Below are 26680 nucleotides of genomic sequence, written 5' to 3' on the forward strand. Positions count from 1 at the left end.
CGAGATGTACATTTAGTGAGCGTATCCCGATGAAGTGCATACGAGTAAAGAACATTTTTGCAAGCATCCCAGTAAAGTGCATGGACTGAATGCACCACGGTAAACTGAATTTAAGAACTGCAACCATGAAAGTGCATGCGTTGAAAAGATCAGAGAAAAGTCCACAAACTAAATGCACCTGGCGAGCTGAAATTATTGAATGTGTCCGAGTAAAGTATATGTGCTGAAAGCATCCTAATAAAGTGCTCAGACTAAATGCACTCGGTGAGCTGATTTTATTGAATGTATTCGAGTAAGGCGTATTTGTTGAAATTATCGCAGTACAGTGTATGTGCTGAATGCACCCAGCGAGGTAGAGGTATTGAATGTATCCAAGGAAAGTGCATGTGTTAAAAGCATCCTATTAAAGTGCACGGACTAAATGCACCCCGCTAAACTGATTTTAAAATGCAAGGGCTAAATGCACCTCAAAGAGCTGAATTTAAAGTTTCCGGTCTAAGTGCCCCATGTGAGCTAAAGTTACAGAGTGTATCAGAGTGGTGTGAATTTATCGAATGGTCCACAGTGAGCGCTTATGTTGGGTGCGTCAAATGAAATGCCATTACGCCATTTATACCAAGCGAACTGCATTCAGTTTATGAACGCATCTTAATGAAAATTATTTTACTGCTCGTCTTCTAGAGTTTGTTTGTTGTGCCTGGCTGACATTTTGCTGTGTAACTCTATAAAGACTTCTTTTTAAGATCCTGAGTCACTCAGGGCGGCCCCTCAGGGCGGCCCCAAACATGCATATGTAATGATTAACCAAAGCTTTCTGCCAGTGATTGCGAACTATCTACTCGTGGTGTTAATGTGCAAATCGCATTTCAAACAGTTTCTGCCCTACGACAAAAACCGTCCCAACGTCCCCAGTGAATTGTTTTTTCTGACCGAGCAAAGTCACTGCTGGCGGCGGCATGCTGTCAGTGTGCGCAGTGGGCTATTGCACGAGCTGCAAAGACACATGCAGCGCACACGCAATCGCTTTGTAAAGCTTGGCTGTGAGATCTTGGGCTCTTCGCGAAGCCACCCTGAAATGGTGGATGCTTTTTTAATCATTCTTAGTGTGTATGATCCGTCCTGGCAGTCAGGCTGCTCTCTCAAACTGCAAACCTCGTGCCACAAGGTGGACATGCGCATGCCACAGCCCTAACACACCGCTAATAACACCACAAGGCGGTACAAAAGGGGGTGGTGATGGACGGAGCATCTGGACCAATCAAACACTTACACCCAGTCAACAGATCTGGGTTTAATCCATCACTGTTCTTTAGCCCACTCTGCCACCCGAGTTCAGACATGGTCATATGCAAATCAGTCTGACCCTGTGCCTCATGGGAACAGTCCAGCCCGAACTGCCAAGCCATGCCTTCCCTGGACCGGAAACAAGCATCCGATGGATAGATTTAGGCCCAGATCTCTGTACTGGGGTAAATGTATGACATTGTTCTGCATTCTGTCCATCAACTGTGGTTTTTGCATAACACCACAAGGCCACTCTGCAGGCCCCGAGGTGATTGATGCACAAAAAATGGCCAATGGCGCACGTGGCAGCCAGGGTGATGGCTCTTGCTGACATTGGTCTCTTGGGAGGGGCACTCTCAGAAGAATGTTATTGCATTATGCGCATATTACTATTTATAGCCAAGGAACCATTTCGACAGTTTTTGGTTAGGGGGTCGTTGTAAGTGTGAGAGTGTTTCAGTGGACAGGAGGTGGCGGGGAGTAGGGACTGAGAATGGAGTGGGACAGTGGCAGAAAAATGCATGGGATTGGAGAACTCACTCTACACCCCTCCCCATTCCCGGGTACAAATAGCAATAAGTAGCGGCGGCCGAAAACGTCAGTGGTGGTAATGTTTTTTGAGTAATTGGGTAGCAGTAATGCCTTCCTTGATCATTAATTGTGAGATCATACCATGCCCGTTTATAAAAGTAGTAAATATACATTTTATGCGCACTCCTGTGTTTTTAATACACTTGTCTCTAACTGATATAAATTGCTATTTATGTGTTGATCAGGTGGAAAAACTATCATGGAAACCAAGCAGCACGCAGTTCAGCAGTTCCAAGGTTTATCAAATACAGAGAGGGAAGGTATGCTTTGAAGTCCTTCAGTGCTGCGATTGTAGGAGGCCGAACATGGGCAAAGTAAACACAATGAATAATCATTTCAGAGTCACCTGTCCGTGTTTATTAATGACTGTACACGCTGAGTGGAGAACTAACAGGGCGCACCTGCTACTGAGAATAGGCAGACAGGTAGGTGTTTGCAACAGGATGTTCTTTCGGATGGAAAATTAGTCACACTGTTAAACCTGTGTAAAGGATGTTTATCTTCTCAGATTCATGACGTGTCTGAATAGTATTGAGTAGATTAAAGTTACCAATACATTATAGTCAGCGCAGGCAAAGCCAATAGGTCTGTTTAATGTGGAAAGGCATAAACACACAGTCACACAGAAATTATATTACCATATAATAGTGCTAACAGCATGTCTGTTGACCTTGCCACTGCTTGTTAGTGACATGAACATTGTGTGCGGCATTCCCCTAGGCTGCTTCCTCAGCTGTACACTGTTCAACACCTAAGTGACCTTTCTAACCAACATCATCAGAACCTACGGACTAAGATCCTATCCTACGCTGACACCCAGCGCATCCTCTCGCTATCAGAAGTCCCCTCTGCCATGAAGACCAGCTTTTGCAGATGCATCATGAGCATCGACGACTGGATGGAAAACACATGCCTAAAACTTAATATGGACAAAACGGAAGTACTGATCTTTGGAAACAAAACCTCCCGTTGGGACAATTACAGGTGGCCTTCGGAACTAGGACACTCACCTACCCCCACAGACCATGCCCGCAACATTGGCATCATCCTGGACAGCAAACTCACCATGAAAACCCAGATCAATGCAGTTTCCTCCTCATGCTTCCCCACTCCCTGCATGCTCCATAAGATCTTCAAATGGCTCCCCATCAGCACCAGACGTAGTATCACTCAAACCCTGATCACCAGCTGGCTGGACTACAGCAACTGCACTCTACGTTGGAATCACAACACACCTCCTGAGAAGACTGCAGACAATAGAGAACTCAGGAGCCAGACTCATCCTCAACATCCCAAAGTGGGCCCACATCCCCCCCTAACTCAAGAAGTTCCACTTGCTCCCCATTCATAGGAGATGTCAATTCAAGATGCTGATCCACACCTACACCCTCTTGGTCCGACCAAACAGTCATGCACACTTTGCATGTTCCCCACCAGGCTGCATTACACAGCCTGGTGAGGAGCATGCAAAGCCTCCTTGTCCCCATCTGAGCGCCAAACCATGGCACTCAGACCAATTACAAACCTGCATTGTGGCATTGTAATTGGCTCAGGGGAGCCAGGTGCTTCCTGCTGTCGGGACTGCAGGAATAAGGAAACTGAACATGACGAAGGAGAGGAGGCAGCCGGCAAAAAGGTAAGTGGTATTTTTTAAATAATTTTTTTATTCCCCCGACACCATCCCCGCCTCTTAACCGCTATTCCCTGCCAGCTGCTACTGATTTTCTTTTTTCGCTCACTGATTGTGGGAGCATACAGAAACAAGCTTTGGCATAGCCAATAAGTCGCACCTTTTGGGCCTTATAAGTGAATGCAACAGTTAATGTTGTTGCACCAAGGATATTGTGCTGCATAACTAAATACTTATAAGGTCCATAAAGCGAGACCTTCCCAATAGCGACTCCATCACCACCCTCTTGAAGAGGGTGGTAATTTGCGAGTGTTTTGATACCACAATTGCGGTTGCAAAACATTGGTACATGGCTTTGTAGTCGTTATTAGGAAGGGAATGCCCCTTCCTAATAGCGAGTTGCAAAACCTATTTAGAGAGTCATAAATAAATTGTGACTTGCTAAAAAGGCTTCGTACATTGCCCATGAGGTTTTTGCATGCGCAAACAGGTCACAAACCCGTTTGTGCATGCAAAAACGGGCCGTACATCTGTCCCTTAGCTTCATAAGACACCTGGGGAGAACACTGGATGTACAACTCTCACTTTCACCATAAAAAAATTAATTAACTGGATAGTGGAGCCTTTCCAAACATACCTGTTGGAATAGAACCTCACCTACTGGTCATCAACATCTTCCTTGCAGCCTGTTGCATGTTTCATTTGGCAAAGGGTGATAACAAGACATGCCACCCAAAGTGTGAGGCACCCCTAGAATGAGAGGGCCCAAGTCTGCTTCTCATGCCCTGCACATGCATCAAAAGTTTGAAGGAGGGAGGCCGTATGTCTGAGCCTTGTAAAGATACTCATGAAAGCAGGCAACTCCTGCTCTCTGAAACAGAAAGACAACCTAAACATCAAGAACGATATAGGATGGTAAAAATCACAGCACTCAGGTACATGTGGAGTAGTCCGTCAGTATGCTGCGGTCAAACAGTCAAGTGTCTGCAGTGAAATTTGCTAAAAAGAAAAATACCCAGCCCTGAGTTTCAGGGGTTCAGTCTACCTTCTCCTGCAAAAACAAAAACTGTTACTTTATGTAGCAGGCACGGGTCCCTTAACACAAATAAGGGCAACGTGTAAGCGAATCATGGTGAAAGAAAATGCATAAAATAAAGAGCACTGTTCCATTTCAGCAAGCACACATTATTGCACTGTTGTGCCCATTCCCAACCTTGAGGGACAAATGAAAAATACTAAATTAACAATCTCAACAGTGTAAACGAGACACTACAAACAACCTACTTGTTGTTTCTTCTTTAAATTCTGAATGAAAAACGTGTAGCACAGTGTCATGTTAGTCAGTCTCTTCCGTGCCAAGATTCTGCCCTTCAGTGATGTTATCTTTTTTTATGGCACTCTAATGGTCACATGCATCAACGTTGGAAATTGCGAATCCTTATTTGCGAATTTTAAGGAATCGCAAATAAAGAATCGCAATTTGCAATGCATCACTTTTTTCGCAATTTTTTTGCGATTCGATAAAAATCGAATTTTTTACCAAATCGCATGATTTTTGCGAATTCTTATTTGTGAATTATCAATTTGCGAATTCGCAAATTGCGAAAAAGCACACATGATGAATTTGATTGTGTTAACAGCCAGGAAGCCAGGAGAGTAATTACACACAGCTGCTCCCTGATTTGAGGTGGAGGTTTGGCAGTTGGTTTTTGGAGCTCTGCCTGGAGGAAATGCTGCAGTGTGGGTTTCTGATTCCTTTGGAGAAATGGCTAATGAAAATGCAGTTGAAGTGGGGCAATCCAGGAAAAGAAAAATTAAATTCAGTGACCAGGAGCTGGAAATACTTATTGAGGAGGTCACTGAGAGGCAAACAATCTTTGAAGGTTCCTGAAGCAGTAAAAAGGAATCTCTGGCTTGCTATCCAAGCAAAGGTGAATGCTGTGGGTGTTGCACATTGTGACATAAATAACTTACAAAAATGCTGGTATGACCTGCGCAGTCGTGCTAAAGAGAGTATTGCAACCAGGATTAAAACAGCAAAAAGAACTGGCGGTGGCCCCCCCAGGGATAAGCCCAATACCCTCCTGGAAGACATGGTGGAAGGCACACTTTTAACTGAGGCTGTTGTTGGAGTGATTGACATTGATACATCAGAGCTTCCTACCCCTTCTGAAGGTAAGTTTACTTTGTGTTTTTGATTTTAAATGTGCAATGAGAGTGCATGAGGGCTGTCAATGTTGTTGTACCTGCTGAAATATCATTTCAGTATTGTAGTAGTTCATTTTCGTTTTTCAAATCTGGGTATTAACAGCTATAAGTCAGAAAGCAGTGCATCATAGGAGATGTAGTTTACTAAAAAAATAAATATTAAATAACAAAGCAACTGACTTTAAATGAATGATAATCATTAATGAAACCAAAGTAGACAGGCAACATGTGATTTTAATTAAACAAAACCTTTTGTTGAAACATTTTACAACAGTGCAAACTTTAAAGTAACATAAAGTTTGCACTTTCTTAATCATAGAAACACTTCAAGAAATTATAGAACATGATTTGAGAGATTACAACAATCAAGAAGGACAAGACATTGAACAGGCAAATGTTGCAACAACATCAACATCCCTTTTTCCAAGAAGGGAAAGACACAGAGTGTGCCAACTGCATCGGTCTGATACAGAAGATCAAAATGTAAATGTCTCTGAAATGCAGAGTGTTCAAACTCCAGCAACCACTAACACAAGGCAGAGTAGGCGAAGGAGACTTCAGCAGTTTTATAGGCGCCGGTCACAACCATCAGATAGTGGCAGAGCTGTAGAGGGTACCAGCACCGGCAGTGTTGTGGAAGATAAAATCCTCAAAGTTCAGCGCCTGCAAGGCAAAGACATTAGAATTATGAAGGGAAAACTTGGACGTATTAGTAAAGAGATTGGTGCCATGCACAACAGTATGAAAAGAATTGCAAATGTCATTGAGAAAGGGCATAAAACAACCTCAGAAAAACTAGACCGCATTGCAACGTCTTTGGAGACACTGTGCACAGTGGTACAGACCCAGCAAGTGAGAAGTGGTAAAAGGCACCTTGGAGCAATGACCTGCATGCAGGGTCATACCAGGAGAATGTTTCACCTTTCAAACTCGACTGCTCAACTCTGCAAGCAGACAGTTTCCTTGCAATTGGATATGAAGCAAATTTGTGTAGAGATTGCCAGGGGAATGGGGACACTCCATGATGCTGTTGAAAAAATACCATGGCTTACCTCGGGCACGCCGTAGCAACAGGAAACAAGATAAGTCCAGCAACATGGCCATGGGCAATTTCATTAATACGGCGAAGGCATTAGGTGTGCGTGGACGTAAGAAATAATATGTTTTCTTTAATGTTACATGTTTGTTAAAATGTTCCCAAAACATTTAATTATCATTAAATTCATTGCTAAAATGAAGGCAAAATGATTTACAACTTTATCAAGAAGCATTTAAATTTCATGAAGAAAATGCATATAATTTTACTTTATGAAATAAATAATTTCCAGTCATGCACCAGATTGTCTTGTGTGATTCTTACCTTTTTCAGAAATAATGTTGTGTTATCTCTTCCCTTCTCCTTCTTCCCTCTGCTGCTTCTGGTCCATGTATTCTTGGTTGGGGTTGTTGAGGCTGATTGTCATTTTGAGGTAGTACATCTTTCACATCCAGTTCTATGCCTTTCTCAGTTGCTAAGTTGGGCAACATTGCACATGCAGCTACAATTTTGCAGCAAATTTCTGGACGGTACTGCAATGCTCCACCAGTCTTGTGTAGTACGCGAAAATGAGATTTCATCACACCAAAGGTTCTCTCTACCACATAGCGGGTTGTTATGTGAGCTTAGTTATACTGTTGCCCCTTCCTGGTTGCTGGATTGAGATATGGTGTTACCTCACTGCATAGGCACTATCACCTAGAAAAAAAGATAATGACAGATAACATGCACAAATGACATGTGTCTACATTTAAGATGGATATGTTACAAATAAAAAATGTTAATTTACCAAGCAAATATCCATCTCCAAATTCGCCAGCAAGCAGTCGTGCGTGGATGGCACTGTGTCTAAAAATGTAGGAGTCATGGGCACTTCCAGGGTAACTTGCCACTAAGTCTGTGATGATAGTTTTAGAATTACAAATTGCTTGAATGTTAAGAGAATGGAAGCATTTCCTGTTGCGAAAAATGTACTCATTTTCAGCGGGTGGGCAAATGGGAACATGTGTGCCATCTACACAGCCAATGACATGTGGGAAATGAGCCATGTTATAGAAATCTAACTTGGTTTTCACCAAATCCTACTGTGTACTAGGAAACTTTATGAGATGCCTTATCCTTTGCAACATGGCATTGTTCTTCCTCTTGCAAATGCCTCTCTTCATCCCATGTGTAATCAGCTGCTAGCATCATATTGAGTTTGTTCTTCTCTCTGCTCTCGCCAGTATGTTCTCTATTAAAGACACATGCATTAAAGGCACAGGGGAGACTTCATCAGCATACTGTTTCCCAGTAGTTACAAAATCCTTCCCCTTTCCATGGGCTGCACACTTGACAACAGCCATTTCCCTTGGTAATTGAAATGCTCCCAACAGTTGTCTCACATACTCCCTATGTCTTATAGGAGAATCAGATGACGTTAGGAATCATGTCTGTGACCATAGCTGTCGGAAATCATGATCCACACCAAAACCATATTGGCTATCGGTAAAGATCGTGACTCTAATTTATTCAAAGACTAGACATGCATGTGTCAAGGTAATAATTTTGCCCACTTGTGCGGAGTATACTTACCGTAACCAAGCGGCTTCCAACACTCCAGAAATGGTACAGAGCGCAAATGCTGCTCTCAGATTTCCTTCATTGTCTCTTAAGCATGTGCCATCAACAAAGAGGACTTGATCATGATCAGACAGTGGTTCATCGACAATGTCAGGCCTTATTTGTATACATAGTTCAGTGACATCCAGACAGTCATGGTCTTCACATTCTTTCCCATTAGCACTTTAAATGGATAACAAGGTAGCAGGATTTAACACAGAACACTGCTTCAGGGTTACATTTTCTGCGCCGAGAAGCACCTGCTCGTACCTTGTCAATCTGTTATTTGTCAAATGCTGTGTGTTGGTTCTTATCATCAGAAGCTCAACCATGTGTGGGACATACACTGTAAGAGGATGACCCATCACAATGCTCTCACATCGTTCAATACTGACACCTGTTGCAGCAATGGATTTGAGATATTCAAGCAATGCTGAAGGTACAGGAGCTAGAGTAGCTGAGAAGAAGTTGGCCACTGGTCTACGGGTACCTCCATCTGTCTGTGCGAGTACAGATAAAGCACAACCTTCCCTTTCATGATAGAACAGTAAAAATGCTTTGTAGTAATCAGTAGTAGTAATCAGGCAATCATTGTCCCAAGACACCAGATCGGTCACATTGTTGTGAGTCAGCATGTTCAAAGGTTTTGCCATCAGAGAAAATTTGGGAATCCACTGTCAACAGCAAACAACCATTCCCAAAAACATTCTGTCCTCTTTTTCCGTACTAGGTGGATTCAACTTGATGATCGCCTCTACTCTTTCCGGTGACATGTTCTCTTGCCCTTTTCAATCCAATGGCCCATGTACTGTACTTCATTTAGACAGTACTAAAGCTTACTTTGAGACACTTTATGACCTTTCACAGCCAGGTGGCTCAGTAAGGTGATGGTATCGTCCCAGGAAGCATCATGTGTCTCCAACTCAATGAGCAGGTCATCGATGTATTGGACCACTAAATAAAAATTGTCTCTCTTGATGCAACAGAACAGAAAAAAACACCCGGCAGAGGTCAATCACCATAAACCATTCCTCTTCACAGGCAATCTGGAATAGCATCTGATGTTTCCCTGAAATTCTGCATTTGGCTTGACCTGTGTGCGGACTGGATAAACTCCTCGAATCAGTCTAATTTCCTCTCTGGAGAAATCCCATAGCACTGCCAAGATAGTGTTTCTGAGATTTAGTGGTATGTTTTCAATTGTCAGTAAAGGAAACATATATAGTATAAAGGTTCTGGATTGCCAATCTGAAAGCAAATGTCCTCATCAATGATTCGCAACTCATTTCTCTTTGGTGTGCAGTAGATAGTACAGTTCAGTTTGCACAACAGATCACGCCCTAACAGACACGTTGGGCTTGAATTACACACCACGAACTGGTGGTGATCCTGAAAGGTTTGTCATCCTTTTATCAGTGACTCATCCAACTTGGAATGATTTTCCAGAGAGGGGCAGGTTTGGAACTACTGCAGATCTGACCGTAGAATCGGTTGCAAAAGTATCAATCAAGAATGTAATGGGATAACCATCCACATCTGCTTCTATGTAGGGTCCCTTCTGGTCTACCTCTAAGACTGCCGCAAGTGTACAGTCATCCTCCCCTCATAGGTCCGGCATAAGGGCCAGTCCAGACCAAAGCCATCCAGAGACTCTATCAAGGGTATCTGGTGGTATGTTTGATTGTCCTGTGGAACTCTCGTAGGCTGAGGCACTTGAACTAATTGGTTCTGATGCTTTCCAGTATTAAATGCTCTTGACCTTATCACCCTTAACTGGTTCACACCATTTGCCATCTGGGCGATGCAGCACGGGCAAAGAAATTCAGTTTGTTTTATTTTGAGGACATTTGCTAATAATTTCACAGATTTATTTTGACCTCCATAATATATGGCATTGGATTTAAGGAGGTAAGATGAAGCTGACTTGTTAGATACTTTATTGAATTGTGACTTGGTGTTGATAAGTTGTTGCAGTTATTATTGTATATGTGAGGTATAATATGCGGGTTTGAGCCGCTTGATCCCCTCAAATATTCTTTTAGAATAGGTCAGTGAGTGTTTTCTTTTTTTGGACATGAAATAATGACAAAGTCCTGAGCAAAGTCTTGAAAGCATCCCATATAATGTGGAAGGGCGTATTATCTGTGAGACTAAAATGAAATTATTCATGAAAGAAATAAGTACAAGCAGAGGTAAAAGTAGTATCGAATTGTTAGTTGGTGAATCTCTACCTTTTAAAAGAAATATTTTTAGGTAGAAGATCTAGCTGAACAAGGATCAGAGCATTATCAGAAATTAGGATGTTGCCAATATCTCCTGCGTGTGAAGATTGAGTGAGATGATGTGAGATAAGACTATGGTCAGTACCAGATTGTGTGAGGTGTACCAGGAAGAAATATGTGTATTCCCTGAGGGTGGGGTTACCCAATCACCAAGCATCTGTTAAGTGTTGATGATGAATAGCATGTACAAATGTTTTGGTGATTTGTTTGGGATGTAGCAAGAGGATGAGTGTTGATCTAAAAAAGGATGAACAAAGGGATTACAATTACCTGCTACAGCTAGGTTATCATCAGGATTTTGTAAGAGTTTCCGGGAAATATTAGTTCAAAACTGACAATAAGGGGCATTGGGATCATAACCATTTAAAAGAACAATCTGATCCTTATTATTACATAATTTAAGCAGTAACCATCTCCCATCAGCATCTGTTTCTTGTGATATATGTTGAGCTTTTAAAGATTTATGGCAAAGGATCTTAACTCCATTCTTTTTCCCATTACCAGGTGAGAAAAACAATTCACCTACCCATCCTTTGCAGTGTTTCATAGATGTATTCTTCAAGACATGGGATTCTTGTAAAAAGCACCCAATAAATGTAGATACCGCTGCACTCTCTTGTAATCGAAAGTTCCAAAAGTGAAATTATCTTTTTTCAATTTAGGGTGCTCAGGGTAATCCCCTCTTAGTCTGTGAAGTGCAAAATAGATATCAGTGAGGGGATAGTGCTCACTTCCTGTGAATTCTTAATCAGCCTGAACTTTAAATTATGGATATATATACTTATTGATCACAAGGATATAGAATCATATGCTGAAATATGATGATCACTCATGAGAATTTTGAGAAATAAAAAAGACAACAGCTCGAGTTACTTATTCTTTAGTTCACCGTTTTTTTATACAATACACACGCGCCAGGACGCCGTTGGAGTGCTCAAGGTTTGACCTTACACGGTGTAAGGCTTTCTCACTGATTCTTGTAAAAAGGCAATGTGTGTATTAACCGCATCGCTGCTGCTGTGATTTTTGCGCTGTGCTGCAAATGATCATTTTGCTGTTTCCATGACGAGCTCAGCTCGTCATCAGCACACGACACCCGTGGGTGATGACGAGCTGAGCTTGTCATCAGCAGCGAAAGGGTTAAGATTTGACAGATGTGTAATGTCTCTCCGTCTTTTGATAGGGTAATGCAAACCCCTGACATTCCATGATTACATTGTTAAAACTATTTAAAACAAGCAAAGTGAAAAATGCAATCAGGGATGTAACTAAAAAAGTATGAATAATAATAACAATGAATCTGCTAATTATTAAAGAAAATATCAGGACAAAAAAAGTTGCTACAGTAATAAGTCCAGTACAGTGCGAGGAAGAGATAAGGAGAAGAAAGATATAGTGGAAGAAATTAGGTAAAAGGACAGAGCTAATTTGTGATTGGTTGAATTTGAAAAAAGTTGAACCATGTAAAAATATGGTACATCCAGACCTCGAAGAGGAAGGGAGTAGACAAAGGGCAGTATTCACATTAACGAGCAGACTAAAACATGAAATTACAAAAAAACACTCTTGCAATAGGAAAAAACATTCATGTAAGTTAAGTTGATCAGAATGTAACCTCATTCAACATTACTACATTAGACATTCAAAGAAGAAAACATTAATAACATCATATTGATTCTGTGTAATATAAAGAAAAAATAAAACCATGAGTCATTTAGATGAATGAGGCTATACATATTCTCCGTTCAACATGTTGCATGAAAAGCTCAAAGTCAAGATGCATCCTCATAGGATGTTGTCTTGTTATTATACGTTACTTTAAAGAGACAAGAGAGGAAAAGCCCAAAGAATGCTCCAAGAGAGTAAAGAGCTTAAGAAGTAATCTACCTGTCTGCAGTGCTTTTAGAATATTCCCGGGAGAAAAAAAATATTAGGATCAGACCAGGAGATGCATTTAAGTTGCCTGGAAGATGAAATGACCTGCATTAGCTCGGTGTACTCCCGAAAATACAGAATGACTCTTCTAGGTTTTAGAGGTTTTTGGAGCCTTAGAAGAATGACCTAGTCTGTGTGCTTGCTGAATTTTGTGTGGAACATTCAGGTAGCTTCGAAAGCCTTAAGTAAAAAATGTTTGAAGAATGAAAGGGATTCAAGCCTTCAATGCCTCCTGGAAGAGCATAAATGCAATGTTGTTCCTTCTGTTGTGACATTCTAAGTCCTCAGCCTGTTTACACAGAGTTATTACTTGCTCCTGAAGAAAATCCACTTTAAAAGAAGACTTGAAAAGATTGCTGCTTCGCATTAGATAAACGCTCTTCCATATGAGACCATCTGTTGCTGGGGTTCTGCAATTTGACATTAGTGTCCTCCATTTATGGAGAAAGGGCTCTTATTTCCTCCAGTAATAGGTCTAATGAGAAATTAGAAGGAGATTTTGTGGGTGATGGAGGACCCTTCTTTAGTCTTTTAAGTGATGCCTTGTCAGCATTTAAATGCGAAGAGGAAGGAGAAGAAGCAGAGCTTTTATTAGTTGAAGATTACTCCATTGCAAGATATGACGAAAGCCTATGAAAGCATATGGGGAAAGTGCCTGGAGGAGTTTGGAGGTGTTATTTTAGAATCCTTCAGTCTGCTCATATATTGAAGTCAAAGACACTACAAATTAGAGTTAAATTCGTCACCAATACAGTACAGATGCAAGGAGTCAACTGAGGCAAGTAGGAGTACACTGAGAAAAAAATTACATTAAGCCCTCATATTTTCAGTGAAGGAAAAAATAAAGAAAGAGCATGTCCTCAAAAAAACAAAATGCCTGAAATGTAACTCCATCTATGAGGTTGCATGTGGATGTTTTGAGGAGATTCCCTGGTCAGAAAGCCTTCATTCACACTCTTCGCATGTCTCTAATACACATAATGATAGATGCATGTGAGGGGCCAAAGTGTCAGAGTGTGGCAAAACTCACATGCACTCACAAGCCTTGCTGAAGATGAAAATGGCAGTTTCTCCCATTCATGAACTTCTATGAGCAAAGAGAAGCATTTTCAAGAGGGAACCTGCCTCGATACTGCTGCTCCGTGCACTGACCCTCTGATCTCTAATGAGACGCCGCTATCTTGTCACCCATCAAACCACAGCCTCAGAAACACACTTAAACATGATTGCCCATCAAAGTGAAGAGATACAAATGATGTGACTGCGAGTGCCACAGAAGGATACAAAATATTTATTGCACCTGAGTGAAATATCAATCCCAGATTTTTGGAATTTATCTGGTACAATAAATTTCACCTATTTCAAGCTGTATTCTAAAAATGGGTTATTATTCCTGTTGCACTGTAACCAAGATAAGAGTGATATAGGCGATTTGCTTCCAAATATTAACATGTGTTGTGGAATTAAGTGTAGCCGCCGTAATACTAGCTATTTATAATGTTATGTAATTGTAGTTTGCTTGTCAGTTGTCTTTCTTCTTCTCATACACTGTCAATTCAAAATAAAATACAAACATGGGTATACCATGCTCTTTTTGGTGTTTACTGAACCAACAGACGCATGCATTCCCACATTTGCTGAACTATTTTCACTACAGTATATTTAGGCAGGTTTGAATTGCCGAATTATACCTGAGGAAAGATGCAGGGGTGCAGGCTAAATTCTCAAGCTTAAAGCTGGGTGCTATAAAGTTTGCATTAAGTTTAGTTCCGATTGCTGTGTGCATAGGTTTTGCACAGAGATCATATGAAATTAGAGCACTTATAATCAGCACCACAGAGAAGTTTTTGGAAACTATAATTACCACTAGAGGAAAGTTTATAAATGTCAAATTCATTTAATTAGACAAGTGCCGGAAAAGTCGTTAAAGCTCTATGTAAACTGTTTGGTAGATTTGTCTAATAATTCTGAAAGAAGTGCAGATATTGACTTAGGTAAATTATTTTGTTAAATGACTAGGTCTGCTGCTTCCTGCCAGTTCATGTTTTGAATAGATCAAGCAGTTAATCTGCAAGCAACACCTTGACTTTTGCATTATAAAAGCTGCGAACAATCCCTGTGTCAAAGAACAGCATCAAAACCCTTCTATTTCCCAGCTAGTTTTACAGCTTTAAAATGAAATTAAAATTTTTGTCAACCACCCACCAAACGTAGCCAAACACCACCCTCTACACATCAGAGCCCCCTCCCCTCTTCTTGAATTCTGCAAGACCTAAAGACTTGGCTCTTCGGGTAACGCCCCAACACCCTTCCTCTTTCAAAACTATGGGCCTCATTTATGAGAAATGACGCATCGCTGCGTGAAAGCAGCGATGCGTCACTTCTCAGTGCGCACTCCTTGCGACATTCCTGATGCGTCATATTTAATGTATGACGCATCATGTCGCAAGGAGTTACAGATACGTCAGTATTTCTGACGTATCTGTAAGCGCAAAAGTGACGCATTGCTGAAGTGTGTCACAAAAGTGACGCAACTCCAGCAATGCGTCCTTTCACATGGGGCAAGCCCCATGTGAAAGGGCCTGCGTCAGTCTTACGCCTGCTGTGAGGCAGGCGCAAGATTTTGACGCAACGGCGTCCTAAAAGTGACGCAGTGAAATCTCATAGATTTCACTGCGTCACTTCTACGACCCTTCCTTGCGTCAATACACCCCCCTTGCATACATTATACCTGGCGCAGGTATAATGTGGCGCAGGGGTTTACAAAGTGACGCATCTACCTAGATGCGTCACTTTGTAAATATGGCGCAACAAGGTGCATTTTTTACGCCACTGGTGCGTCACAAAAAGTGACGCACCGGCGGCGTAAAAGTGACTCACAGCCTCATAAATCAGGCCCTATGCTCCCACACCTGCTCAGCATCAGGATATCCTTGCGGGTGATAGCGTGCTTTACAAATAGATATATCATAACATTATAGCTAACATCAGAAGTGTGTGGTCAATAAGAACAATAAGCATTTGATGGTTAGCCACTCTGGAAAGCATGCTTGGGAATTATAAGTAACCCCTTCCTCCTGTAATTGCTGGTTTTCAATTTTTAAAAAAAATAAGTTATTCAATAAATGGAACAAAAGTGCTTCAGTGATCAATGCGATTCTCACTTTCTGCTGCTTTCTCCAGAGCTCCAGAGAAAGATATATTTGCCTTTGCTGCACGGTCCTCCTTTTTTCACCAAACGCTGCCTGTGGTTCTTGTAATACTTTATTGCTAAAATGTATGCACGCTCACAGATGGGATCAATGACTGTCACGCCGTGCCAGGACTGATCCTGGATAACCGAGGCTAGAATTTGCATTTGAAGGGGTCTTTATATTCCTCAGGCACCCATATATATTTGTCCACCGGATGAAAGATCATCATTAATTTATCTCGATTCAGATCGCCTGCACGCTAATTATTGAATATTGGGATTCAAGCACATGACAATCAAACAATAGGTGGTAGCATAAGCTAAATCGGGTCACAAGGTTAAAAGGAGAATATTATTTGAAAACTTCTAGGGGGAAGCGGTTGGAGGAATTGAGGAGTGCCTTTTTATGAGAAGATTTAAAGTGTGCTGTGAAATATGATAAAATAGATTAATAATGCCATGCTTAAAATGGGTAAAGTATGTGGAATTTGAAAATCCTTCATTTTTCTTCTTTCAAAAGTGGTTCTATAAACCATCTTTGTCTTCTGGATGTTAGACTTATGGTCATTTCTTAGAATAAAAAAATAGGTATGAACTCAAAACCATAAAACAGAGTTATGGATAACAATCTTGAGGACAATCTTTAAAAAAAATAAAAAAAATACACATCAATGTAAGTAAGACTGAATTGTAATGAAAACTTTAGTTGGAACACCGAGGACTCGAGGCACAAATGGCCTTTTCTCACTATTGTGTCGCCGGAATGTCACTTTTTTTTACATTCCGGTGGTGCAATGTGCCACTGGCATAATTATAAGGCTACATAAAGCCACGCTATGTGGCTTTCCATGGCCTTATAAATATGTGCCCCTTTAACGCATAAAACTACGTGAAAGGGGCATTCCATGAGTGTTGCTGGGGGCATTCCCAGCAACTTCCATGTTTTTTTGACAATGTCCCAGATTTAGGAGAACTCGTAAGTCTGAGGCAGCGCAAAAACTTACACCTCCCCAGGGGAGGGATAAGGGAGGCACAACCAGGAGAAATCTCTTTATTTCCCCTCATTTCTATGTGTATGGCATTCTGCAGCACACATAAAAAGAAGAAAAAGCCACTTTCCCTTCCTGCACAAAAATAATCATCCATGCCACTCAGGCACCCTTGCACCATGGTGAAAAGGTGCTTGCATTGGCACCAGCACAGGGGAAAAGGACAAAAATGTGCTGTATCTAATAGATATGGTTCATTCTTGCCCTTTTCTTTTGCCAGAGTCAGCGCAGCAGCAAGGCCTGCTGCACTGCCCTATGGCAAAAAACCCATAAATGAGACCCTAAGTATTGTGGGCCTCATTTATGAGGTTTTGCCATAGGGCAGTGCAGCAGGAGTTCCTGCTGCACTACTCTTCAGCAAAAGAAAAGGGCAGGAATGCGCTGTATCTATTAGATACAGCACATTTCAGTCCTTTCCCCCTGCACTGGCGCACAATGGGCTGCCGTCCGCCAGTGCAACATGGTGCAAGAGGGCCTGCATTGCAGGGATGATTATTTTTGTACAGGAAGGGAAACCTTTCTGTACAAAAATAATCACAAGAGACTTACATCTCAGGCTAAACAGACCATAGCCTACAGCGCAGACGCTCTTCACGGCATGAGGCCTGCGGGACATGATTGTGCAAGGTACTGTCTCGACACAATGTCCCTTCCAGCCACTTGTCCAAAATGTAACGCCCCTCTCATCACATGGCAGATCAAACCCTTGAAGCATGAATACTGCATGCTCCTATTAAACTGCAGATCCCCACCTAAACATAAGGTGGAAATCTCCCTCCTACTGGAGGAACGCAGGCCGGACGCAGTGTTTCTTACGGAAACATGGTTAACGTCTGACTCCGACCCTGATGTGGTAGCATCCCTCCCCTCTGGCTATCAAATCACTCGTCAAGACCGTCCAGACGGCAGAGGGGGAGGACTAGCAATCATATTCAAAGATCAATATCGCTGCAGACTCACCTTGGAAAATATCCCAGATTGTGAAAGCATAGCTTTCTCGCTGGAGCTTTCCCCCAACCACTGCTTCTCGGGCACATTGATATATCGCCCACCTGGCCCCCCAAACAATTTCATAACCGCCTACCAGCAATAGTGGCGCCACGCATTAGCACTGCCGCCAACTTCACTGTGTTAGGCGACCTTAATTTTCACTTTGATTCACCGTTGGATCCCACGGCTACTACACTAGCCGACGACCTGGCCGCGCTACAACTCATCCAACGAGTAAATACATCAACTCATGTGAAAGGACACCTCCTAGATCCAGTCTTTAGTAACTGTGTGGATTTCCTAGTTGAGCCCCCACTCCCTCTCCCCTGGACTGACCATTTTTTGGTGCCCTTCATCTGGTCCACCCAGAAACCCATCCCGGTAACACCTATGACAAGACATGCTAGATCCTGGGCGCGGATACAAGTGGACGAATGGACAAATAAATTAATGGAAGAACTTCCCCCTAATAACGAAGATCCATGTCTGGCAAACCAGGACTATGAAAATTGGATCCTGCACTCCCTCGAAACTATCCTCCCTCTTAAGAAATCTACGGTAAAACGTTCCCACAAAACAGCACCATGGTATTCGGAAGCCCTCAGGAACAAAAAGCGCCAATGCCGAAAAACAGAAAGAAAATGGCGCTCAGACTATTCCACGGAGGAAAAAATTCGATATCGGGAAGAAATAAAAGCATATAAAGAGGAAATAAAAGCTGCTCAAGCAGCATACTTTTCTGACAAGATCCTAGCTTCAAAATCTAAATCCAGGGAAATCTTTCAAACTTTGCAAAAACTGACAAAACCACCCCCCCCTCCCCCTGTGTATATGAGGAAAAATCTGTCTCCCAATGCAACGACCTGGCGGAGTTTTTCTCGGCCAAAGTAAATAAAATATACACTTCCTTCCCTCTCAGCACTACTCCTCCGATAGTTCAGGATACCATCAGGGGGTCAGACCCTGGGCTAGCCTCTTCACCCACACTTGACCACTTTCCCTGCATGGACCTGGAAGTGGTGGAATCCATGGCTCGGAAAGTAAAATCCGGTTCTCCAACCGACCCGGCACCTCCAGAGGCCATGTTACTTGCATCCCAGACGGTCCTACCTATCATCAAGAACCTTCTGAATGCCTCCATTACTTCTGGTATTGTCCCTCCTGCCTGGAAACAGGCAATGGTCCGAGCACTGATAAAAAAGCCAAACCTAGACCCATCGGACTTTGCCAACTATCGTCCGATCTCACTGCTTCCCTGGGTGAGTAAAATCACGGAGAAGTATATCAATCTCCAGCTGGTTAGCTTTCTTGAAGATAACCAGCTGTTAGACTCCATCCAGACAGGGTTCAGACTTAAGCACGGAACAGAGTCCGCCCTCCTAATGGTCATCGAGGAGTCCAGGAAAATTTTGATCAAGGAGGATCAGTGGCAGTGATCCTCCTTGATCTCAGCGCGGCGTTCGACACGGTCAGTCATAACACCTTACTGAACCGCCTTTCGAGCGCCGGCATTGTGGACAAGGCCTGGCTCTGGTTAAAATCCTTCCTAAGCAACAGGTCGTTCCAGGTGTTTGACGGACAGACAGTCTCCTCCAGCATACCCCTGAAGTGTGGAGTCCCCCAGGGCTCCTCTTTAAGCCCCGCGCTTTTTAATGTCTACATGAGGCCACTGGCTGAGGTAGTTCGTCCGTATGGAGTTAAGATCATCTCCTATGCGGACGATACCCAGCTGGTGGTCTCACTAGCGCAGGAGGCTCAACATCCACGCTCAGGTGGACTAACAAAATGCTTGGAGGAGGTGAAGGCCTAGATGACTCTGTCATCACTAAAGCTCAACGGTGACAAAACGGAGCTTATGCTCCTGGGCCCGGCTGATCAGACCTTCCTCAACTCATTATGGCCCACCTGTCTTGGCCCCCCCCCCCGGCTCCGAAAGAAAACATCAAAAGCCTAGGGGTATGGCTGGACAGGAATCTCTCTCTTAACACTCAGGCCACAAAGCTTTCCGCCACCTGCTTTGGACTACTCAGGACATTGAAGAAAGTTCTTCCTTTGCTCCCAATGGAGGCAAAGCAAACAGCCATACAGGGCATAATACAGTCACGACTGGACTCTAACAACGCCCTCTATCTGGGTGCCCCAGAGTACACATTAAAGAGACTACAACTAGTAGAAAACTGTGCTGCCCGTACTCTACTGCAAATCCCTCGCAGAACTTCAGTCAGTGAGGCACTGACCAGCCTACACTGGCATCCAGTGCGTAAGAGAGTCACTTTCAAAGCAATGTGTATTGCCCACCAGGCCTTCTGGGACTCGGGCCCCCAAATCACGCGTAGCCTAGTTAGTCAATATCGTCCAGGCAGAGACTTGCGCTCTAGCCAGGCTTTTATGGCAACAGTCCCTAGAATTAAAAGGACAAGATCAGGCGGAAGGATGTTCGCCTTCAACGCCTCTAAGATCTGGAACTCCCTTCCTTTTCATTTGAGATCCAACCCTGACCTCGCCTCCTTCTGCAAACAATTAAAAACACATCTGTTCAAATCTCCTTAACAATTCAGCTCCACCCCCCTCCTCCCAGTCTGCTAACCTCAATCATATTTCCATCTGGTTCCTCTAGCGCTTGGACGCCTCAGGGCAGCAATTCGCGCTCTAAAAATCCATTTTCATTCTTTCATTCATTCACTTTGTCCTCTTTCTATGTGTGATGCAAAATGCAGAACACGTAGAAAACAGAAAAAAGAGGAGAAATAAAGATATTTCTCCTCGATGTGCATAGCTTTTGGTGCTGCCTCAGATTTATAATTTCTCCTAAATCTGGGGCAGTGTCAAGAGGCCATGAATGTTGCTAGGAATGCCCCCAACAACACCCATTGCACGCCCCTTTAACGCAGAACACTGTGTTAAAGGGACTGATATTTATCAGGCAGAATTAAGCTAAAAAAAAGTGGCTTAGTGGCAATGCTGCCTGATAAATATCCAGCACGCTTCTGCACCACGGAATGTCACAAAAAGTGACATCTCCGGAGGCGCAAGAAGTCTCATAATTGAGGCCCTGTGTGATTTGCTCCTGTTTTACTGCTGTTTTACTCGTGAAATGCAGAAGTGACGAGTTCTTCAAGAGTAAGTCACTGCAAAATGGTTGTGAATCAGGCTCTGCAGTTCCATAAATATCTTAACATTTAGTTTTCTTTTTATCTATTAGGAAACCAATGAATACATGCACAATCCTTACTGCAAACCTATCATTCCAAGCTCATGATATTAAAACATACATCACACAGCCATATTTTGGTAGATTTCATAGCCTGAAGCCTTAGTAAAACAAACCGTTTACTCTTTGACGCTTCTTGGAGAAAAGTCCATTCTGGAAAGTAAACCCGTGGGAAAAATAATAAAAATACGCTTTAATTCGGCTCCTTGAGCCTTCAGCTTTTCCCAGCGAAAAAGTAATAAAGCGTCAGCGTGTCGTTTCACTGCACGCCAGTCTTCCCCGTCTTGGCACAGGTGAGAGCACACAATAAGCAATTATGGGCTTGAACCTAAAAACTGATGTATTTTAATGAAAATTCTTTTTGGACCGCTAGGTCTCATCATCACTCTCTTTTTCATGGATGAAAATAAAAAAAAAATGCAGAGACTGACTAAAAACATTTGATCTGACAGCTTGTTTGGATATCCGTGACTTGATTGCGCACACACCATGGTGCAGCCTTCAAAAGATACAGATGGTTGAATAATGCTTTCTGGATGGCATTTCATTTGGGATGCCAAGCGATTCTAAAAGCCCTCTAAAGTCTGTTCGCTGAACTTCACCGCAAAGCTGAAATACTAATAACATGATCTCCTTAACTGACGTGTTTGAGGAGAAGGATTGAATGGAATATTTCGCTTCTCTGATACATATTTAGAGACGCGACAGGTTCTTTAAGGTATATGTTGAATTTGTGCTTTGAATTGTGTGGATTTTTGTGCGGGAAATCTTCATTTCAGAAAACCAACATTATGACTAGGGGGAAAAAACGTAGGCTAGTAACATGACTCTTTCATTTTGTGTATGTTTGTTAAAGTGTGAGCACAGGATGGTTCCTTTTTTGCGCATTTTCAGAGAGAGAAATTCGAAAATGTGAGTGTTTTAAAATAAATTGTGCTCTGGCTTGGGTAGCAGCAAAAATGTCGCCGAATTATTGGAGGAAAAATTAGGACCCATTTCAGAGCCTTGCTTTAAAAAAAAAATGCAGATTTATATAGGGCGAATTCGACCGAAAGCATTGGAGCAGTTCACATCAGCACCAGTTAAGTTCCACGAGGACACATTCATTGCTTGGTAGGCAGGGGACATTGAGAGATTTGCCCAGAATCACAGCAAGCTGAGCCGAAGCCTAGACTCGAAACTGGTTCCCTAGCTCCAAAGACTGCAGCTTTGGCCGTAAGGCCACTACCTATACCCTTAGGTGCTTAGGTGAGCCGTGTGCTGATTGACGTCAGCAGGTTTTTTGTGACTGGAAGAGAGAGCAAAGATGGGAGGGGGTGGCCATTAGTTTATTAAAAGAAATACAGAATCATGTGTAAATGGCTGGAAGGGAGGGCTATGACCAGTGCTTAATTTGAGCCTGTGGTTTCTGGTGCTCAGCTCCAGCACTTATTTATCAACACCAGCGCTTGAGACAGTCTGCCACAAGGTTGCGGTGTCTCTCTAATTTAGAGATGATCACAGCAACAGTTAATTAATAATTCAATATATATTAATGGTTACTATTACCTCCTGCCCAGGCCATGCTTATAGAGTTGGGGCCCTGGATTAGTTAATTTGTAGTGGATTTTGTTACTATGATTGGCAGCAGTGGCAATGTGCGGTGCAAGTTGCAGTGGATTCCTGACGAGAGCCCTGGCACTTATCTGTTTTCAAATTAAGCACTGGCTATGACAAAGTGAGGCAAACGTTTCCGGCCGCCAAACACAGTTGTCAAGCATTGTTCCTGGAGAGAGAAGAATGTGCAAGAAGAGAAGTGGGGTCCTCGTCTATCACACCGTCTCTTCTCATCTACTCTCTCCACTGAAAGTCCAGGGCAGCAGATAAGGAATCAAATTCTGGCGTAGCTGGTCCTCAGCGCTTACGTCTTTGTTTATGCCCTTCCAACCATTTCCGTTATTTCAGACAAGTGAGAGTAGGGTTTGGTTGAGATGTAGGATGGAAAGATACTCTCCAATATCCTCTCACACTATCGACTCTTCCCTCAGAGATAAAGCGCATAGTGTGAGGTGCTAAGTAGGGGGTTTTTTGGGTGGTAAAAAAGATGGCGTCTCTCAATACTTTCCCTCTTTCACCTCTATCCCAGGGCTGCTCTTGGAGACAGAGAGCGACAGAAGAACAATGGTGGGATAGAATGTTTAATGAAGTGAAGGCAGGAGAGAAAAGGACAAAGACGAAAGGCGCTAAGCTGAGAAGGAACAAAGCAACCGCGGTCCATTGGTAACAGAATGTGAATTTAAAAGCGTGAGGAAGAGATGAAGGGCTAACTCAGAGGATCAGGTGAGAGAGTGAGATCTGTGTCACCAAGGTGAGAGTGTTTTTTTTCAAAGGAATAGATGCAACACATCGAGTGCATGTATAGTGGGAGATATGGGAAACAGTCGGAACAACGCGGGCAGAGCCACAAGTGTTCCAACTACGCAAGGACTACCACGCTTGCTTTAACCACACATATGCCTTAACCACGCTTATGCCCTAACCACTCATATGCTGGATGCAGCTCAGCAAAAGCAGATAGACGTCAGGAAGAGAGGACGTGGTGCGGTAAGTAGGGCTGGTGCCAGGTTTGGTGAGGGTAGTTTGTATGGGTTGGGGGTAACTTTTAGAGTTGGGGGTTAGGGGTCATTTCCAGGGCTGGAGAGCCAGGGTCGTTTTCAGGGCTGGGGTCAGGGAAGTTTTCAGGACTGCAAGTTGTTTTTAGGGCTGGGGGTCGTGTTGTTTTCAGGGCTGGGTGTAAGGGGACATTTTCAGGGCGGGGGAGTCCCGTCATTTTCAGGGCTGGGGAGGGTAGGAGTAGTTTTCAAGGCTGGGGGTGGGTCAGGTCGTTTTTTAAATTAGAGGTTAGGGTATTAGGCAAAGGGCAGTGGACGGCATTGTGGTAGTTTAAGGGACTGCGCGGGGTGGGAGGGGGGCAAGGTAGTGTATCTTAAGGGACAGGGTTTTAGGCCTCAGGGCAGCGGGAGAAGAATGGGTAGTTGTGGGTAGTTATTTGGGCTTAGGGGAGGGCAGAGTAGTTTCCTTGAAGGCTCAGAGGAGTGGGGGCCATGGTAGTTTTTTACAAATAGGGGTTAGGGTTTTAGGCCTAAGGGCAGTGGAAGAGGTTTGGGTAGTTTTAGGGACAGTGTGGGTGGTGGGAGGGGACCGGGGTATGTGGACCTCAAGGTGGGGGGCAGGTGTGGAGTTTGTAGCGTAGGGTGGAGGGAGGCGGGACCTTAGCCACGCATACCCCTTTACAACAAAATTGCATGATAAAGGCATGCTTGGTAAAGGGATGCATGGTTAAGATGCATTTGTGGTTCGTGCTGAGTAGTAGTGGCACGTGTGGTTTAGTCAATCATGCCTCTATCATACATCCCGGAAAATACTTTCCCAAGACACAGAGATGTAAATTATAGAGAAATAGAGAAATATCACCAGCAGCACAGAGTTGAGAGTTATCAGGGATGGGAACAGTTAGCACACGTACACAAGCACACCCTTGCTAAAAAGCGAAGGAAGCACTGCTCATACTCTCAGTCACATATTCTGATATATGTGAATGTGATGGTGTGTTGTAGGAGTATGAACCTGCATTTAACGCACAGAATATCCTTTATTTCAACCGGGTGCCTTCAGAACAAAATAACATTATACCTTTAAGTCAATATTTATTTATGTATGCTCTGATATTTCGATGTATGTAGTGATTTATATCATTAATCTTGTACGAGTTTATTTTCAATTGTGTCTAAATCTTTCTGTGTGACCACTTCAACCTACTTTGTTACAAAGAGGAGTGGTAAAAACCATAGGGTTATACCTGAATATGCAGTTTTAGATGATACATTATTTTGTGCAAGTTAAAGACGATTTTTAATTATGCTTACACAAATGCTTTGTAAACATGCCTGTCACATACATGAGTGCACAAACACCCTGGCTCACATTGGGCCAATCTAACTCTATGCTCTGGTCAGGCACCAATCTTTGAATGATTTAAAGCTGATAAGTGCTACCACCATACACTGCATTCTTTGCCACTACACACCTTGAACCGCAGAACAAGGCCTGTATTTTGAACTCAGTCAGTGGCGCCATTTCAAATCTTTTTTTCATAAACATTCTCGAAAGTTGTGCATCTAGTGCTCAAGGGCTCAGAAAGGGTGAGTGGTAACTGAATTGGGAAAGAAAGGTAGCATGTTAGGCAAGGATCATTATTAAGAATATGTAATCAACAGTTCTATATAAACAACTTTGTTCACTCTCGTCCAGTTTTCTCGGTACCTTCTCTGTGCACTTAACCGTGCAGTTTTCAATGAGTTCCGGGCTGACGCCATTCCTTGTCCGGAGAAGCATGACCTTTTAGAAAGCATGTCTTTCATATAGTGCAGTCTACGGCATAATCCTCACTGGGCCCCAGGAAGGCTTTCGCTTTGACGGAAGTGACTAATATGCTATAAGGGCATTCTCGTCTCACTGCAGCGTTAAATATCCGGGGTACTGACCTTTGTGTGCAGCTCGTGTGTCGGATCCCTCGATCTCCAATAGGTCATTAGCTCTCCAGTCAGGTCGTAGGATTTTAGCAGTTCATTAGTTTCCTGCATGTAGCCTGCTCCCCTCTCCGCTTTCTGACTCTTTAATGCGCCATTAGCACTCAAATCCACTTTTCAGTGCTTTGACACGACTTCCCAAAGGGAATCCTGCAAAGCAGTAAATAGGAACATCACTCACTATGGTAATAATGCACTTTCAAAGTAGGGCTTGGAGAGTTCCAGCACCGGGCTGCATCCGGGGCTATTTCTGTTCATACTGGCTCAGCTGAACACATTGCATGTCTACCAAATGCAGAAAAAACCTAAGCTGCTTCCATGTAGATAAGTATAGGAACCATATGTTCTGTCAGAGCTGGATAACAACAACAACAACAACTACAATAATTATAATAATAATAATGATAATAATAATAATAATGATAATAATAATAATAATAATACCAACCATAATAATAATATTAATAATAATAATGATGAAGATAATAATAATACAAAGTATTTAGTATTATTATTAGAAGTAGTAGAAGGAGTAATAGTACTCATGGTAGAAGTAGCAGCAGCAACAACAGCAATATTAATAATAATATTAATAGCAATAATAATAACGCCTTTGCTGCGGGGGTAATTCACCCACGGTGCGGAGGTGGGGGGGGGTGAGCACCGCGGTGCTCGTGACGAGACCTGCTCCTCATGAGTCACGGTGGACCTGTGCTCATGACGAGCTGGTCCCGTCACTGATTAACACTCCCACACAGGTGGGGAATTAATTGCGTGTGGGCGGCGCGGAGCCGTTATGACGACACCAGCTTGTCATGAGCACAGCTCAACCGTGACTCATGACTAGCTGGTCTCGGCACGAGCACCAAAGGTGATTATAATAACAGAGTGTAATTAAATGCAGTAGCAATAACAATAATAATAATAATATTAATAACACTATTACAAAGTATTTAGTAATATTGTTGGCAGTAGCAGAAGTAGTGATAGTGCTCATAGTAGTAGCAGCAACAACAGCAATAATAATCATAATAGTGATTATAATAATAATAATAATAATAATAATAATAATAATAATAACAACAGATTATTATTATTAGT

Source organism: Lissotriton vulgaris, chromosome 8, assembly GCF_964263255.1.
Source record: "Lissotriton vulgaris chromosome 8, aLisVul1.2, whole genome shotgun sequence".
NCBI lineage: Eukaryota > Metazoa > Chordata > Amphibia > Caudata > Salamandridae > Lissotriton > Lissotriton vulgaris.